The following is a 10,241-nucleotide window of genomic DNA, read 5'->3' on the forward strand; positions in this document are numbered from 1 at the left end:
TGTCTCTGACAGTGGATAAATTATGCTCAAATGATTATTACCTTGAAGCAAACTTTTGAATTGATTATGTACTTTTAGATTTGACATATTTGATGCTGACCCTCAGAACACAATGCAGAACCCTGCATCTTCTAAATTTGCCTTTCTCTGAAATCTGTACAAGTCCTTTGATAATACTATATTATTGAAGTCTCTGGAATGAAAAACTATATACTAATTTAAAGGTATAGATTCACAATATTGTAGATGGGGTGAAGAAAGAGTTCTAACTGACTCGCTGGCTGGTTTCTCATCTCATGTTTGCCAAGTTTTTTTCAGTTGTTATAGTCCATTCTCAGGTTTTATGCATTGCCTTTTTGAATGTTAGCTTTACTTTTTTAGTTGACAAGTAAAAATTGTGTAGTATATTTATGTTGTAGAGCATGAAGTTTGATATATGCCTATAGTGTGTAATGTCTAAATCAAGCTATTTAACATGTGCATTTACCTCACATACTTATTATATATACATGAAAACCTTTAATATATTGGGAAATAGTCTTCCTTTTTTCTTATTTCTTGTCCTTGCAGCGAAATGGACCAGATGATTTTTAACTCCATGTTTGAGAAACATTGAATAATGCAATGTGTTTGTGGCACCAGGGGAGTACAGATGCACGGGAGGCAGGAAAGTTTAGGTAAAGGGAAGCACAAAAGTTGAAGATGAGGCGCTGCTATCAGTACTGGGATTTCAGGCCAAGACCAGGAGCTGAGGAAGCAACAAGGGAGGACATTTTCTGCAGAGTTGCTGAACCAGTAGCAACCTGGTCCTGAGAAAGCTCTTGTGGAAGAATAAGAGCCAAGTGGGAACGTTTTTCATCCTGCAAAGCTGGGGCAGAAGGTTCTTCCTTGAATGTGGTCATCTGCACTTCAGCTCAGAAGTCCTGCGGAGACAGAGGAAATTGTTTTCAGACTTGGCTTTACTAAAAGCTTCTTTTCCCTGCTTTCAACAACTCAGATGAGAGCACCACAGGAAGAAGAAAAACACGTTCCTGAGTCTCCCTGAGCCAATATTCCTGCAGAGCACAGGCCTTTTCTAAGTGGAGAGGAGGAGTTTTGGTGTAAATTGCCTGATCAGAAATTTGGATCCAAAGTCTTTCCTATTATTTCTGTCTCATGCCTTATCACCTCTACCATCATTCTAGGGAAACCAAGTCTGTTTCTAAAAGAGGATTAAAAGGTATTACCTGTTGGCTGAAGTCCAGAGTGTCCTGGGAAAAAGAGGAAAAGATATACACTTAAAAGATATGGAAGCAAATCTGTCCTCCAACGCAATATCCCAGCCCCAGATCTCCCACCTGAGATTTCTCTAACACCACAACCCACACCAACCAGGGCAGAGAAGAGCAGAAACAGACCATGTGACCCATGAAGCGTGAAGTGTCTGTCACAGGATCCAGTGTAATTGCATTAGCCTTAGTGGCTCTTCCTTAATTTGCTCCAGGATCTCAAACCAAAGGACCCCTACTTGTTAACCTTTCTCTTATCTCTGCAGGCCACAAGCTATTATGCTTTGACATAGTAACCATGCACTGATGATTTCTGGATTATCAGGACATTGGAGGTCATTTGGGGAAAAAAAGGCTTTATCCAGGGCCACTCATATACTGAGAACTAACCTCAGCAAAGCCATATTTCCTCCTCCAGAAAAGCCTATGGAGAGACTTAGCTCCCAAATGCTTCTTACCTTTCTGATTCCTGAAGTAGATGAACAGCCGCGTCCCAAGGAAGAGCAGGCCCAGCACAAAGCCCCCGACTCCACTCAGCATCTTGCTCTGTGCAGATTCAGACCATGCTCCTGAGAGAGGAAGCCAGGTTTAGTGATGTTTATTCCAAATTGAACCTCTTTAATTGAGACCCTGAGATTTGGAGCTTTGAAAATGGGGAAGAAGGCTGCCCTGTAAGAACTGAAATAACTAGCCATTTTTTGGGGAAAAAATGGTTTTCACATCACACTGAACAGTTACAAGGTTCAGGCATCAAACTTCTTCAAATATTACAGCCTTCATGTAAGGCACAACTTCAACATCTGATCAACAGAAAGCCTAAGACTCAATGAGGTTAAGCATTTTGTCTAGAGTGACAGAGCTAATAAAAGGCAGGCCTGAGATTGGACTCCCCTCATGTCAGGAAGGCCCCTACGGTTCTCCTCTTCTCAGACCACAACAAACAACTCAGATCAACAGCACCAGAAACTCAGTCTCAGACCCAGAGGCAGAGCCTGGAGCCCAGGGAGACTGGGTGACCATGACCTGTGCCATCATGGGGAGGTTCAAAACAGGGACAGCCTCTCCTGCCTGGCAGGCGTGACTGCTTCTCCAGGAGGTACAGGTGTTTTTAGAAATGATTACAGGGCTACCCCCACTGACCTACGCTGATGGAGATGAGAACATGGAGCAAATGAAAATAGGATGTGGGAGAGGAGAAACCTGACACTCAGGGATTAGCACAGTCCCCTTCTTGGTGGGTAAGAAATTCATGAATTCAGAAAGCTGCTCACTCCATTGCACTGTGAGAGGGCTCGTCACGCTTGGGTGCTCCACTTGGCAGGTGTAAACCTCTCCACTCCGAGGAACTGTTTCCAGCATCACCAGGGTCTGGAAGGTCCAGTCTCCATTCTGGATCAGGCCTGTGGACACCACCCCAGCCTTCTCTTCCTGGCCGTTCCGGAACCACCTGACTTCAATGCTGCCTGGATAGAAACCACTCACAGAGCAGACCAGGAGGTTGTGGTGCTGCAGGGGCTGGGTCTTTGAAGGATACACAGTCACCTTAGGTTGGACTAGGAGAAAAAAAGGTAGAGAGAAGGAATCAGGAAGTTAGAGTCTCCTTGTGCAGCTGTTTGTTTGCTTCTCTGTAAACCCAGGCTCTGGCTTTGATGAGGCCTCCAGCACAGCTGGCCATACGCCCTCACAGTGTCATCAGCCTGGAATTTAATCGTGATAGTGTGGACCCATTAGATTTGAGAGATGTTGTAAAAATTTTATTTGTTTCTTCATAGCTTGAAATTGTCATGCATTGTTAAAGTGTTTACAAATCTTTGAAAGTACAGAGTGTATTAATTAAAACTGATACCTGAGCCAGGTCGCCTGGCTCAAATCCAAGGTCTGCCTTTTACTGGTTGATCCTGGAAGAGTTTTTTTGATTCTTCTGTGTCTCAACTTTGTCACCTACAATGAAGGATAATTATACTAATTTGCCTCTGGCGGTTATATGAGGACTAATGAACGTAAAATCTATAAAACAATGACTGAAGATAGTCTTCAATTTATGAGGTCAGATAGCGTCTCACTCCATTCCACTGTGAGGGGGCTCATCACACGTGGGTGCTCCACTTGGCACCTATTTATCATCCTCTTACACCTTGAGAGAAGAATATGATTTAAAACAATGTGGATAAAGGGACAGAGTAGGGTACATGAGGAAACCGAGTATGAATTTTTAGGAATAGTACCGCCATGCACTCACACCTTAGAATACCACAAAAATGGTTCTGCCCCTGGGAAGGTGGGACGGACAGAAATGATTCTCCAAATCTTTATGTTCCTAGAAAAGCCTGAGTCCTAAAGCAGAGATTTAGGAATTAAGGAACGTCATTTTAGTTTTGAAAGTTCTTATATTCACATTTAGCTGATCAATGCATCTCCTGTGCAAAACAATCTCCAAATCTTTTTTTTTTTTTTTTTTGAGATGGAGTCTCACTCTGTTGTCCAGGCTGGAATGCAGCGGCGCCATCTTGGCTCACTGCAACCTCCGCCTCCTGGATTCAAGTGATTCTCCTGCCTCAGCATCCCGAGTGGCTGGGACTACGGGCATGTGTCACTATGCCCGGCTAATTTTTTGTATTTTTAGTAGAGATGGGGTTTCACCGTGTTAGACAAGATGGTCTCGATCTCCTGACCTTGTGATCTGCCCGCCTTGGTGCTGGGATTACAGGTGTGAGCCACCGCACCCGGCTGATTCTCCAAATCTTTAAGCTCCTAGAAAGGCATGAGTCCTAAAGCAGTCAGAAGGATTAAGGAAAGTCATTTTAATTTTGAGAGTTCTTATATTCACATTTAGCTGATGAATGCATCTCCCGTGCAAAACAAACATAGCTATTATTAGACCTATCATTGTAAAATGATTTTTTTTTTTTTCCAGGATGACATTTGGATCGAGGCAGGGTCTGGGACTCATTAGTTGGAGTGCTTATGCCTAGGAAAATCCCTGACGCTAGCATACTCTCAATAATACAATTTTTTGTGAGAAGGAAGGAGAAACCTGGAGACAGCAATACCACAAAGTTGTAGATTTAAGATGGATTGAAAATCATTAATAACATTTTGCAATATATTTTATTAAATAAAAACGTTCAGGCTGGGTGTGGTGGCTCAAGCCTATAATTCCAGCACTTTGGGAGGCTGCGGTCAGGAGTTTGAGAACAGCCTGACCAACATGGTGAAACCCTATCTCTATTAAAAATACAAAAATTAGCCAAGCGTGGTGGTGCCCGCCTGTAATCCCAGCTACTCAGGAGGCTGAGGCAGGAGAATTGCTTGAACCCGGGAGGCAGGGGTTGCAGGGAGCCGAGATCGCACCACTGCACTCCAGCCTGGGCAACAGAGCAAGACTCTATATAAAACAAAACAAAACAAAACAAAACAAAACAAAAACAAACAAACGAACAAAAAATGTTCAAATCCTTAACATGGAAAAGAGTTTTCAAAATCAACATACAAACCACAAATTGGAGCAAATGCTTAATGAAATATGAAGAAAGTGTTAATAATCTTACAGTACAAAGAACCAACAAAATCACTGAGAAAAATACTAAGCCCTCGAGATATTAGACAGTAGATCATTGTCCATTACCTATCAAATACAATAGGGAATTCTTAGAGCAGTAATTATAACTGGCCAATAAATAGGTCAAAATAATTCAAAAGGATTACAAATCAAAAAATATAAATGAAAAATTAACCAGAAACATACATTTTCAACTTCCGGTGAATGGTCAACAAAAGGGAAAGTGAGGTGAGTTGTGTCATAACTATTATATACAAAAGAATAATATGTAACTACTAGAAAACTATTAGCATTATAATCATATAGTAACAATGTGTTAAAACTTTAATTCAAGAAGTTAGTTTCACAATCATTTCAGCTATGTAAAAATATACACACTAAGAAAACAAAACTCCTGTAATCCCAGCACTTTGGGAGGCCGAGGCGGGCGGATCACGAGGTCGGGAGATCGAGACCATCCTGGCTAACAAGGTGAAACCCCGTCTCTACTAAAAATACAGAAAAATTAGCCGGGCATGGTGGAGGGCGTCTGTCGTCTGTAGTCCCAGCTACTAGGGAGGCTGAGGCGGGAGAGTGGCGTGAACCCGGGAGGCGGAGCTTGCAGTGAGCCGAGATCGCGCCACTGCACTCCAGCCTGGGCGACAGAGCGAGACTCTGTCTCAAAAAAAAAAAAAAAAAGAAAGAAAAGAAAACAAAAAAATGGCAACAAATTTAGGCCTAAAGAAGCTTCAGAGGTGCCTCGGAGGTCTCCTCAATTCTCCTAGAAGTTAATCTAATGCTTTTGCAAGCAAACAGCACACACTTTTATTTCAGAGATTACATGAAGGGTATGTGCCAGGGACAGTCTGGAACTGGCCTCCTCACATTATCCCAAACCTTCCATACCCCTCAGCTCTCCTCCCCTAAACCTTCACCCCAACCACACACATCTTACATTTCCTTTCCCTGCACCTCTAAGGACCCAGGACAATCAAGGTCTCCTCTCTCTCCAGCCGCCTGCACCCACCTCCCATGTCACCTCTCCACAGAGGCCTCCAAGGATAAGAGGCATCCCCCTCCTGCTTCCCCTCCCACAACAGCCACACAGACCCAGACAAATCCACTCTACACACACACCTGTGCTCTCAGAACTGCTTGCTCGGGATTGAGAGGATTCTAAATGCTCACAGATGTCTCTCTCTCTCTCTCCCTATCGCCTCTCCACCCCACCTCCTCCCACACACACTCAGATTCCCAGCTCACAGGGACTCAGGCCCCGCCCCCCGCCACGCTCACCTGATGGCTGCACTGTGAATCTCTCAAAAACCCCGTAATTGTATCTGCAGTATGTCCACCTTGTCCCGCTTCTCCTCCAGGATTCCCTTCTGGCTGTTCCAGTTCTCTGCGACAGGCCGCCCCAGTTCTGTCACTGCCTGGAACTCCTCCACGTCGCTGTCGAAGCGCAGGTTCTCTTCCCGTTTATGGATGTATCTGTTCAGGTACTGCACCCGCTTCGTCCCATTGAAGATATGACACTCACACTTAGACTTCTCCAAGAAACGTGCTGTGGGGACATGAACGATCCAGTCACAGGGATAGCCTCTGAGGAAGACACTGACAGCGACACCGCCATCCAGGGCTCCCTGGGTGGGGTGCAGGCACTGGGAACCTTGATCAGCCCCACCAGCAACCCTGACCACGCACAGCCCAGGGGCTGATCCTCCGTCTTCCTGAGGCGTACAGGGGTTTGGCGGACCAGGCAGGAAAACTACCAATGATTACAAGTCTTTTGGGACCCCCTGCCTGCCTCCAGCCTGTTCTGGAGACCTCCAAGCAGGAGCTGGAGGAGGATCCACCGAGCGCCGCAGCCTGCCCCGCCTCCTCCTGGGAGCCTCCACCCCAAGACACTCTCTGCTCCTTGTCTCATCCCACAGGCTTTACTGGTTCCTTCAACAGCACCCACCGCGTTCATCCTGTGAACACTTTCTTAGTGATGACCTTGTGCCAGGCCTGCGCTGCCTCTAGGAATCCAAACAAGGGAAAACAGAAGTCTCCACTCCGCTGGGGGAGCTTAAAGAGCAGTGAAAGCGATGGTCAAAAACCAAACACTCAAGAGCTTAAACAGGAATGAGAAATGTCAGAAGTGTGGAGTTCTAGAACAGAGAATAATAGGATGATCTCAATTACATTAGGGTGCCAGAGAAGGACCCTCTGAAGGGTGACAGTTCAGATGTGACTTGACAGGTTAAGCAGGTGTGAGCCAGGGGGCAGAGTGGAGCCTGTGTGTCTGGACAAAACGGGAGGCACATTTCAGGTTTAGGAAATACCATGTACAAAAGCTTGAATTGATGAACTTCTTCAAGAAACCAGAAGAAAGTTCACTAAAGCAGAGAGACTGAAGGGAAAGAGGGTAAAAGATTAGCCTGGAGACATCATAAGAAGCTAGGTATTGAAAAGCCTCATGGGTGGTGTTAGGATTTTGAATTTATACTAAAGACAATGGGAAAGTATCAAAGAGATTTAAGGAGAATAAAACCATGATCCCGTGAATGTCCACAAACCTTCCTTTGCATTTCTAAATCCACAAAGCTCAGAAATTCAGTTAAAAAAAACTTGTTTCTACAACTCATTTGGCAAATCTCATCTGATAAGGGTAAGTGTTCAAAGGTGTCTCAGAGCTCTTATTGGTGACATGTGCTTCTATAGTTTCAATACATATAGACATACATATATATGTGTAAATATACACATATGTAAAACACTATGTATATACTTTTGATGTTTTGTCTTTATGTTTCATTGAAGTATGAAAATGACAAAAATAACTTAAAAATAATCCTGTGGTTGAAAGTGAAATGAATAAGTAGAAGCATTTTACATTGTGAACAGTATCAAAAGTAGAATCACTACAGAAATCTGAGGCATGTTAGTGAAAAATAATTGCAGCAGCATCACTATTTGTGACTTACAAGGGCAAACTGTTGAAAGTTAATAGAGATAGCGATGACCAACAACTCATGAAAATGTTGAGAAATATTGCATAAGGCAAAAAATAAATGTGAAGATATTGAACTTGCATTGACTAAATAGCTACAGTCCCTGTTGGACTGAACAAAGGAGGATGAACGGGTGGATAAAGACAAAAGACAGAAGAGTATATTTGGAAGAAGGGGTCTGGGGCACCTTGCTCTTAGGGGGTGTTTCAGTCTGCCGCTTGATCCACAGCAGGCTTGCAAGACTGCATTCCTCAAACAATAGGTTCTAGATGTCCCAGTACATAACCTCAAGGAGCCCCGCACCAGGGAGTGATTGCCCTCAGCAAACCTTCTGGTAGCCGGCACAGAAGCGAGTTTGCCCACATTCTGTATTCATGATAAACAGTTCGCTGTTTGATCATATAGCCTCTGTGGAATGCTGAGTTCGTGACAATTCTCCAGCCTCTGGCTCTCTATATTTCCCTCTTTTTGTTTATGTATTAATTGAAAGAATGTAAGGCCAGGCTGGGCAGCTCTCATTTTCTGATTGGCGGTCCATCCAGTTTTACAGACTATGAACAGAAGACAGAGACAAAACAACATTATTCCCAGAACTATATATGAGATGTTAATGTAGTGTTTTAGATAGGTCCAAGGATTGAGGCTCTCCAGGCCTTGCTGGAATTCAGTCCAGTCTTCTAAAGAAGGCTGAAACTTTTGAGTTTGCTTATTTAAGTCAAGAATTTTGTTTTGTAATTCACCAATATCAAAGGTGATGTTGGATGTGAAAGCTCCCTGCAAATGGACTTTCACAAGGTCCCACAGATACTCACTTTGGTTATATTCTAAGTTGGTTACACAAATATGAGTGTAATTAAAATCACAATGCAATTGCTGCTACAACTGTAAGCTTTGTACTTGTTTCCCTAACCATAGAACCATGGATTTCAACATTGCCACTTCAGTTTGTAACTCAGTATTAATTTTATTCTGAAGTAGCCACGCTTGGTCAGCCATACGCATCCTGTTCTCCATGTAATGAGCTGTTTGAATAGAAGTATGCAAAGCTACAGAGGACATCACAACAGAAGTTATTAGTGTGACCTAGGAAACAATAGCAAAAATTATCATGCCTAAGGCTCTACGGGCACGATGAGTAAGCTGAGTTAGAAAAAGTTTCACATAATGCAAAGCAGGTGTGGCAGCCCAAGGCTTGGACAGATTAACGGGCATCCATAGTCCAGGGATGCAACCCAAAATTATCAAAGTAGAGATATTATGTGTTTGCAATGTGCTATGATTAATGCAGTGATATAACTGGCAAGATTTACAGGTAAAAACACAAGCCGTAAATTGAGTGGTGATATTCCTTACAAATGTAACATTAAAACTTTGTCACTTAGTATTGCCATTATTGGATGATATCCCAACCCAGATGCTGCCATTCATAAATGGGAGTGCTGCTTCTCATAACATCTCTTGGATTGGTCCTTTCCTCCCTAGATAATGCCACTGAGGAAGAGGCAGGCTAAAGTCTGCTCCATGCCAAGCAATCTGGGCAGCAGAATGGGATTGGATCCCGGTGTGGTATAAAGTAGAAGCATTATAAGCTTGCCATCAATGCCAGTGAAGTTTGTGCCATGATTTCTGATTATTATCTTTTCCATCTAGTTGATCTTTAGGTCTCCAATCCATAATATCTCCAGTTAACATTGATTGTTTTTTAGCCAGTGGGCTAAGACACTGGGTCCACAGAGGGGGATAGGAACTATTGAAGGGAATCCATTCCATATAGTCAGCACAATTAGGGCGATTGGCCAGGGAATGTTCGGTTAGCACACCAGCTACATTAATAGAACCAAGACTTAACAAGTACATGATTTTTCCATAGTGACTCAACCATGTTTGAGCTTGAATTGTAAGACAGCTATGGCTGAGTGACGTCTTTGTGGTGATACACAAAGGGAGTCCTTCCAGTGGAGCCGTATAATTGATGATATTGTTCTGAGAGTCTAACTGTTCTATGTCAGGGGGAGTTAGGGGTCCTGGAGCCCATGCTCCCTGATTATGATCGATCTCAGCAGAAGTGTCACTCCAGAGTATAGGCCGTACTGCTGGGGGATTGGGAATATATGCCCAATATATTTTTGCCTCTACACAGGGAAAACATACTGCACAAGACATTATGGGTATCATAGCCAGGAACATGGAATCAGGGGATTTTGCCTGTCCTTGATGCTCCAGTAGTTTCTCAGCTTCCTGCATGGTTTTCCTGAGTTTCCCCCAGTTTATGGGGGTTGGTGTTGTCATGACTCTGATAGGCCTTCTCTCCATCTTTGCACTCAGGCTCAGCTGGCTCATGGCCCGTACTGGACAGACCGGACCCACGGTTGGCCACCGTGGGTTCCTCCAGTCTCCTGTTCCATGGTCACACGCACCTTGAGGGCACCCACACGGTTT

The 10,241-nt window shown here is 43.8% G+C and overlaps 1 pseudogene across 1 annotated transcript; it reads right to left on the minus strand.

Annotated features, from left to right (window-relative positions):
• Positions 1-810: 810 nt before the first annotated feature.
• LOC134730588 (HLA class II histocompatibility antigen, DR beta 3 chain-like) lies at positions 811-8,218 on the minus strand (annotated as a pseudogene). Its single transcript, XR_010112420.1, has 6 exons — positions 8,131-8,218; positions 6,103-6,370; positions 2,540-2,821; positions 1,727-1,837; positions 1,227-1,250; positions 811-923 (listed from the first exon to the last, which is right to left on the minus strand). The product of XR_010112420.1 is annotated as an HLA class II histocompatibility antigen, DR beta 3 chain-like (transcript).
• Between the last annotated feature and the right edge of the window lie 2,023 nt (positions 8,219-10,241).

This window comes from Pan paniscus, chromosome 5 (genome assembly GCF_029289425.2).
Source record: "Pan paniscus chromosome 5, NHGRI_mPanPan1-v2.0_pri, whole genome shotgun sequence".
In the NCBI taxonomy this organism is placed as follows: domain Eukaryota; kingdom Metazoa; phylum Chordata; class Mammalia; order Primates; family Hominidae; genus Pan; species Pan paniscus.